Below are 8,950 nucleotides of genomic sequence, written 5' to 3'. Positions count from 1 at the left end.
CAAATTGTTTTCATGTTGCCTATGGTTGAGTTGATAATTTCTGCAAATATTTTTCTTCTGAATAATGAGATTGCTTTTGAAGTTTGAGAAACTACAATTAAAACAATCCATTCAGTCTTCATTATTATCCTTATTCCTTATCCTTAATCTTTTTACTCTGCTTTCTTTCCATTCATTTCCCACATTTTCTTAACACTACAATGATTTTGGAATTTTAGGAAGAGACATAACAATTTAACTTAATTTTGTATTGTCCTAGGTCTTACAATGTCAATGGCATTGGACTTTGTTCTAAGTCCTCCTAATTGGGAAAACATTTTTACAGTTAAAGGTTCTGATAAAGGCCTCATCTCCAAAACATACAGAGAATTGACTTTAATTTATAAGAAATCAAGCCATTCTCCAATTGAAAAATGGTCAAAGGATATGAACAGACAATTTTCAGATGATGAAATTAAAACTATTTCCACTCATATGAAAGAGTGTTCCAAATCACTATTGATCAGAGAAATGCAAATTAAGACAACTCTGAGATACCATTACACACCTGTCAGATTGGCTAAGATGACAGGAACAAATAATGATGAATGTTGGAGGGGATGTGAGAAAACTGGGACACTGATGCATTGTTGGTGGAGTTGTGAAAGAATCCAACCATTCTGGAGAGCAATCTGGAATTATACCCAAAAAGTTATCAAACTGTGCATACCCTTTGATCCAGCAGTGCTAATACTGGGCTTATATCCCAAGGAAATACTAAAGAAGGGAAAAGGACCTGTATGTGCCAAAATGTGTGTGGCAGCTCTTTTCATAGTGGCTAGAAGCTGGAAAATAAATGGATGCCCATCAATTGGAGAATGGTTGGGTAAATTATCGTATATGAATGTTGTGGAATATTATTGTTCTGTAAAACATGACCATCAAGATGAATACAGAGAGGCTTGAAGAGACTTACATCAACTGATGCTGAGTGAAACGAGTAGAACTAGGAGATCATTAGACACTTCAACAATACTATATGAGGATATATTCTAATGGAAGTAGATATCTTCAACATAGAGAAGATTTAATCCAATTCCAATTAATCAATGATGGACAGAATCATTTACACCCAGAGAAGGAACACTGGGAAATGAGTGTAAAGTGTTAGCATTTTTTTTCTCCCCAGGTTATTTTTACCTTCCGAATCCAATTCTTCCTTTGCAACAACAACAACAACAACAGCAAAATTCGGTTCTGTACATATATATTGTAGTTAGGATATACTACAACATATTTAATATGTATGAGAATGCCTGCCATCTAGAGAGGCGGTGGAGGGAAGTAGGGGAAAAATTCAGAACAGAACAGAAGGGAGTACAAGAGACAATGCTGTAAAAAATTACTTATGCATATGTACTGTCAAAAAATGTTATAATGATAAAATTAATTTAAAAAATCAAAAAAGAGTTATTCCCTAATTGATAAATGATCAAAAGATAAGAACCATTTTCAGATGAAATAACCTTAGATGTCTATAGCCATATGAAAAAAACACACTATCACTTGTAGAAATGCAAATTAAAAGTATTCTGAAGCACCACAACATATGTTTTTGATTGGGCAATAGAATAGAAGAGGAAAAATAACAATAGTTAGAGGGGGTGTGGAGGAAAATGAAATATCAATGTACATTGGTAGAGTAGTAACCTGATTAACCATTTGGAAGAGCAGTTGGAAACATGGCCAAATGGCTCCATGCATACCATGTGAATTAACAATATCACTACTAATTCTGTATCCCCCAAAAGATAAAAAAAACATAGGAAAAGGGCCTTTATGTACAAAAATACTCATAGCAGCTCTGTTCTAGAGTAAAAAAAAAAGAATGAGGGGTTACTCATCAATAGGGAAATTATTAAATAGACTGTGATATGTAATTATGATGTAAATATTATTGTGTCATAAGAAAGGATAAACAGAATTCTCTAAAAAAAAAAGAAAACCTGGAACGTCTTCCATGAGCAGATGCAAACTGAAATGGATTATGTACAAAGGAACAGCAATATTGTAAGGTGATCAGCTGTGAATAACATAAATATTATCAGCAATGCAATGATCCAAGGCAACTCTGAATGACTCATGATGAAAATGCTATTCACAAACAGAAAAAGAACTAATAGTGCCTGAATGCAGAGTGAAGCATACTTTTTAAAAGTTCATTTATTTTGCTTGAGGTGTTTTGGATTGTTTTGGTTTATGTTTTCTTTCACAATTTGACTATCATAAAAGCATTTTGAATATCTATATAAATATAAACTATATTGAATTGCTTGCATTCTCAATGAGTGTGAAGAAAGAATCTGTAACTCAAATTTTTAAATTGCTTTTGTTCTATCTGTGTTTCAATAATTTCTATCATCATACTAACTTTTTTTGGTTAGTGTATCTTCATTTTCCAGCCTAATTTTTTTATATTTACATGGTAAGATTGGATTCTATTTGGGAGATGGAGGGGCATTGCCAGATGCTTCTTCTGCTGGGGCTGCAGGACCTCAATACTAACCTGTCATGGAGTTTGAAGTCTTGCTGTTTGCTCATTTGTATTCAGATTGCTTCTAGCTTGCCTGGAAACTACCTGGGTAAAAGGGTAAACCCCTTTTACCCTAATGAAACATACCCTTCTTGTGGACTTTCTAAGTTGGCTTAAGTTGGCCAGTTGTTTGAACTCATCCCTTTGTTAGTTCAGCCATTTCTGAATTCATTTCAACACATTATTCTGTAGTGGCTTATAACCAAGAGAATTTGAAAGACTTCATGCAGGTTCTTTCCCTATTATGTTATCTTGGTTCTATTTTACAATAATTTAAAAGAACTTCACTTATCAACCATTACCAAGGTTTATTTCTCATTTTGAAATTTAAACAGTCTCAAATTTTCTATCTTTTTGTAATAATTTCATTTCAGAGAGATAATAAGCTCAATTTTGGTTGACTTTGAGGAGAAGACAAAGGCACAACATTTACACACATATATACATATAAACAAATGAGGTTAGAAAGAGCATGGCAGTATGAAATATTTGTATACAACATCATCTGGAGAAGATAGGATAAAGAGATTTGACTTTTGTTAAAAGCCTTTGAAAAACGAAGAAACAAAAATTCTAAATGCATTCTAGAAATAAAATGGACCTTGGCATTTCATGAACTGAGGACTGTAAGAATAGTGTTAGGGAACAAAAGTGAGTACAGAAATGGAGGTTATTAGATTCTCAAATAAATATTGACAATTTTCTCATCAGTAATTCATATGAGCAGTGGACGATATGGACTCAAAGGTTTCATATAAAAAGGTGACTAAAAAGTGACAATGTGAATGGCATTGCTGCTTTGGACTGCATTCTTCGCTTAAATGACCATCATAATCCAGTGATTATAAGGGGGGTATTTGAAGTAAATACCCATATAGACTCTTTTAGGTTTTGAATTTAAAGTATTGAGCTATTTGTATTTAGCATATATTTATGTGGCCTTGGAATTGCCTTAACAGATTATTGCATCAAATGAAATAATACACATTTAAATTTTGTTTTATCTATAGAGTTTCTGTGTCAGTGGAGTGTCAACTTTAACTGGAGTCAATATGAGCCTGGTAGAGTACTCCTTTCAACAATATGGGACTCAATATCTGGATGTTTGATCATTCTGCAATTTTGGAGAATTACAACAAGACATATTTAAGTGGTGAGTGTAATTAATAAGTAGCAATAAAATGCGTTTTATGACACAAATATCATTTTGTTACCACAACTAGAGAGAGTAAAGAGTTGAAAACCAAAGATTAATAAAAAGACAATTATACCTAAGTTAATTAATTTTTCAGTTCCATATGAATGAAATTTCAAAAGTATCATTGTATGGAGATTAAAACAAAATCACATAGAAATCATCTGGAACAACAAAAGCCAAGAGTATCAAGACAGTCCAAAAAAAAATATGAAAACTAGTGTTGCAACAGCAGATTATAAACTATATGACAAAGTACTAGTGGCTAAGAAACAAAGTACTAGCTCAGAGGAATAGATTAATGACACAATACACATACTGTATGTATTATACAATACACAATAAGGACCTTGGTAATCCAGACTTTGATAAACCTATAGATCCTAGCTTTCACAATGCAACGCACCATTGGAGAAAATTTGTAGGCAAAACTGGAAGGCAATTTAGCAGAACTAGCTATAGACCACTATAACACATTAAAATTAAGATAACATTAGAAAAGAGAAATAATTTAGAGATTAAGAGTGTTAATATACTTAAATTGAAGGAGCATGGAAGAATAGACCTGTCAGATCTATGGATAAGGGAAGAACTTGTGACCAAAGAAGAGATAAAAAGAATCACCGGAAACCTAATAAAAAAAAGTACTGGAAATTAAAATTGATTTGCAAAAAAAATGTAACTAAAATGGGAAGAAAAGTTACAAAAAGTAACATATATGTATATACATACATATATTTGTGTATATATATATATATATGTATATATATATATATATATATATATATATATATATATATATATATATATATATGCACCAAATGTCTTTGAAGAACATCTTATTTCATAAATAAATAGGGAACTGAACCAAATATAGGAATATATAAAATATTTCCCAGTTAATAAATTGACAGAAGATTTGAATAGGGGATTTTTGGGGAAAATGAATTTAAAGTTATTACTTGTTACATGAAAAAATTCTGTAAATTATTATTAATTAGCAAAATAAATATAGAAATAATTCAGAGACATCATATTTCACATCCCCATCCAATATATACAATCATATTTTGGTGTGTATGTGTGTGTATGTGTGTGTGTGTGTGTGTAGGAGTGTATTAAGAAAAAGAAATGGTGACTTTTCCTAGCTTCATATCATATTTTTCTTTACTATCTTCAAGATTTATATTAATTTTCAAATCCCTGCCTACTCTATGTATACCTGAGAATTTTCCAGATAAGGAATTGGCTTAAGTATTTGACTTAATTTCTCATTATAGATATACACTTAGAAATGCATATAATGTTTAATAAATAATTTGAATTCACACTGGTTTTCATTAGGTTAGCTTAAAATGTGATACATTGTGTTTTTAAGAAATTAAAATTATTTTTAATATTGAATGATAGTGGAAAAATGCAAAAATAAATGTGGCCTAAAAAACAAATTATTGGAAGACTCTTCAGCTTAGAATAACAAATATGAAAATTTTTTTTGAAAATTAGAATGCAACAAAAATAATTCCTCAATGTGACTAATGAATTTAAAAATAACAATAATAAATATAAAATTAGAAAAAAATATATATTTCAAAACAACTAACCATTAAGACATTGAAGAAAGAAAGTTTAAGCATTATTAGTACACCAGAAAACTGTGACTAAAATGGTTCCTGGACATTATATTTCAAGGAATTCCAATTCAGCCCAAATAGTGGAACAAAGAAAGCAATACTGCAAAGTTCTTCTAGTACGTCCCTTCAAATATCATTAGAATAGCTCCTCAAATTAAATTGTGGATTGGCCTGGTATATAAAAGCTTAGATTTAGGGATTTTTCCCCCAGCCCAAGGCCAGTTAAAGCTTAGGTTGGATACTGACCCAGAAAGAAGCATCACCAACTATGGGGTCCAGGATACACCTGTGATTGAGCCTGTAGCAAGTATAAGATCTCAGAGCTCAGATCTGTAAGAATACCTTGCCTTTTCTCTTTCTGAAATTGCAATCAAAATTCTGCCCAAGTTTATTTTTCTTTTTTTTTAAATTTTTATTTTATTTTATAATTATAACATTTTTTTGACAGTACATATGCATGGGTAATTTTTTACAACATTATCCCTTGCACTTACTTCTATTCAGATTTTTTCCCTTCCTCCCCCAACCCCCTCCCCCAGATGGCAAGCAGTCTTATATATGTTAAATATATTACAGTATATTCTAGATACAATATATGTGTGTAGAACCGAATTTTTTGTTGCACAGGAAGAATTGGATTCAGAAGGTAAAAATAACAGTTTACATTCATTCCCCAGTGTTCCTTTTCTGGATGTAGCTGGTTCTGTCCATCATTAATCAATTGGAATGGGATTAGCTCTTCTCTATGTTGAAGAAATCCACTTCCATCAGCATATATCCTCGTACAGTATCATTGTTGAAGTGTATAATGATCTTCTGGTTCTGCCCGTTTCACTCAGCATCAGTTGATGTAAGTCTCTCCAAGCCTCTCTGTATTTCTCCTGTTGGTCATTTCTTATAGAACAATAATATTCCATAACATTCATATACCATAGTTTACCCAACCATTCTCCAATTGATGGACATCCATTCATCTTCCAGCTTCTAGCCACTATGAAAAGGGCTGCCACAAACATTTTGGCACATACAGGACCCTTTCCCTTCTCTAGTAGTTCCTTGGGGTATAAGCCCAGTAGTAGTATGGCTGGGTCAAAGGGTATGTACATTTTGATAACTTTTTGGGCATAATTCCAGATTGCTCTCCAGAATGGTTGGATTCTTTCAGAACTCCACCAACAATGCATCAGTTTCCCAGTTTTCCCACAGCCCCTCCAACATTCATCGTTATTTGTTCCTGTCATCTTAGCCAATCTGACAGGTGTGTAATGATACCTCAGAGTTGTCTTAATTTGCATTTCTCTGATCAATAGTGATTTGGAAGACTCTTTCATATGAGTGGAAATAGTTTTAATTTCATCATCTGAAAATTGTCTGTTCATATCCTTTGACCATTTGTCAATTGGAGAATGGCTTGATTTCTTATAAATTAAAGTCAATTCTCTGTATATTTTGGAGATGAGGCCTTTATCAGAACCTTTAACTGTAAAAATTTTTTCCCAATTTGTTACTTCCCTTCTAATCTTGTTTGCATTAGTTTTGTTTGTGCAGAAACTTTTTCATTTGGTGTAATCAATCAAAATGCTCTATTTTGTGATCAATAATGGTCTCTAGTTCTCCCTTGGACACAAACTCCTTCCTCCTCCACAATTCTGAGAGGTAAACCATCCCATGTTCCTCCAATTTATTTATGATTTCGTTCTTTATGCCTAAATCTTGGACCCATTTTGATCTAATCTTAGTATGTGGTGTTATATGTGGGTCCATGCCTAGTTTCTGCCATACTAATTTCCAGTTTTCCCAGCAGTTTTTGTCAAATAATGAATTCTTATCCCAAAATTTGGGATCTTTGGGTTTGTCAAAGATTAGATTGCTATTTTTATTCACTATCTTGCCCTGTGAACCTAACCTATGCCACTGATCAACTAGTCTATTTCTTAGCCAATACCAAATGGTTTTGGTGACTGTTGCTTTATAATATAGCTTTAAATCAGGTACACTTAGACCACCTTCCTCTGACTTTTTTTTCATTAGTTCCCTTGCAATTCTCGACCTTTTGTTCTTCCATATGAATTTTGTTGTTATTTTTTCTAGGTCATTAAAATAGTTTCTTGGGAGTCTGATTGGTATAGCACTAAATAAATAGATTAGTTTGGGGAGTATTGTCATCTTTATTATATTCGCTCGGCCTATCCAAGAACACTGAATGTCTTTCCAATTATTTAAATCTGACTTTATTTTTGTGGCAAGTGTTTTGTAATTTTGCTCATATAATTCCTGACTCTCCTTTGGTAGATATATTCCCAAATATTTTATACTATCGACTGTTATTTTGAATGGAATTTCTCTTTGTATCTCTTGCTATTGGATTGTGTTGGTAATGTATAAAAATCCTGAGGATTTATGTGGATTTATTTTGTATCCTGCGACTTTGCTAAAATAATTTATTTTTCTTTGAAGTTTTCTTGAACATGTTTTCAAATCAAATTCTGTGTCTGAAATTTTGTCCTGAACAAGCCTTTCAAAATAACTGCTCTTTCTGAATTCTGGGAAATGACTATGAACCACTACATAGAATTCCCAATCCCTCTATGTTTTATTTCCTTCACAAGTTAATTGTACACTATTTCAAAGTCCAATTCTTTTTTAAAAGCAAAATAACTGTTTGGACATGTATGCATATATTGTATTTAACTTATACTTTGACATATTTAACAGTTATTGGTCAACCTGCCATCTGGGGAAAGGGGTAGGGGAAAGAGGGGAAAAGTTGGAGCTAAAGGTTTTGCAATTGTCAATGCTGAAAGATTACTCCTGCATAGATCTTGTAAACAAAAAGCTATAATAAAAAATAATTGCTCTTTCTGAAAATATTATTTTTATCACCCTTTTTACTGACTAATAATTCACTTTTGATTTTAATATCTACACTTAAGGAGAGAATTTCTGGGTTGACCTAGCATGAAAAAGATCAGAGAGTCTTTTGGGCATTTCAGATCCCTTCAAAGTTGTGAAAGCTCCAGAGACAAAAAACAAGCAAGAAGATTCCCAAACTTTTTTTTTGTAAAGTTTGGAATTTTTTATGATGAAGGACACAGGTGCAGAGTTGCTGGGCTAACTGGTCCTTGGAGAAACTCACTCTCAGACTCTGGTCAAAATATTTGTTTGACTTGCACCCAAGAGATGAGAAGGAAAAACTTTTCTGAAGGAACTAGATGAATAATATCCAGGAGGCAAAAATGTCAAATAAATATGTCCTGCTCATCCAAACTTTTGCCTTTATCCCAAATAGAGGCCGACTTCATGTCTCGCATTCTGTTTTCCTAAGGAGAAGAGACTGTACAAAGCTTGAGCATCTATTTAAAAAGACAAATGCTTAGCAACAGAGCATGTGCCTATATTTACAAGAACCAAGATCTCCTGTAATCTTATACTCCCCCATTCCTTGGCTCTTTAGAGATCTGGGATATTGGCCATGGGTTTGGGCAAATTTGGCTTCTCATCTTCTATATTATTTGTATTTCTGATTTTGCAGATTTTCTTATCTGAGTA

Source organism: Sminthopsis crassicaudata, chromosome 6 (genome assembly GCF_048593235.1).
Source record: "Sminthopsis crassicaudata isolate SCR6 chromosome 6, ASM4859323v1, whole genome shotgun sequence".
NCBI classification, from domain to species: domain Eukaryota; kingdom Metazoa; phylum Chordata; class Mammalia; order Dasyuromorphia; family Dasyuridae; genus Sminthopsis; species Sminthopsis crassicaudata.
Note: the sequence above shows the minus strand (reverse complement) of the source record.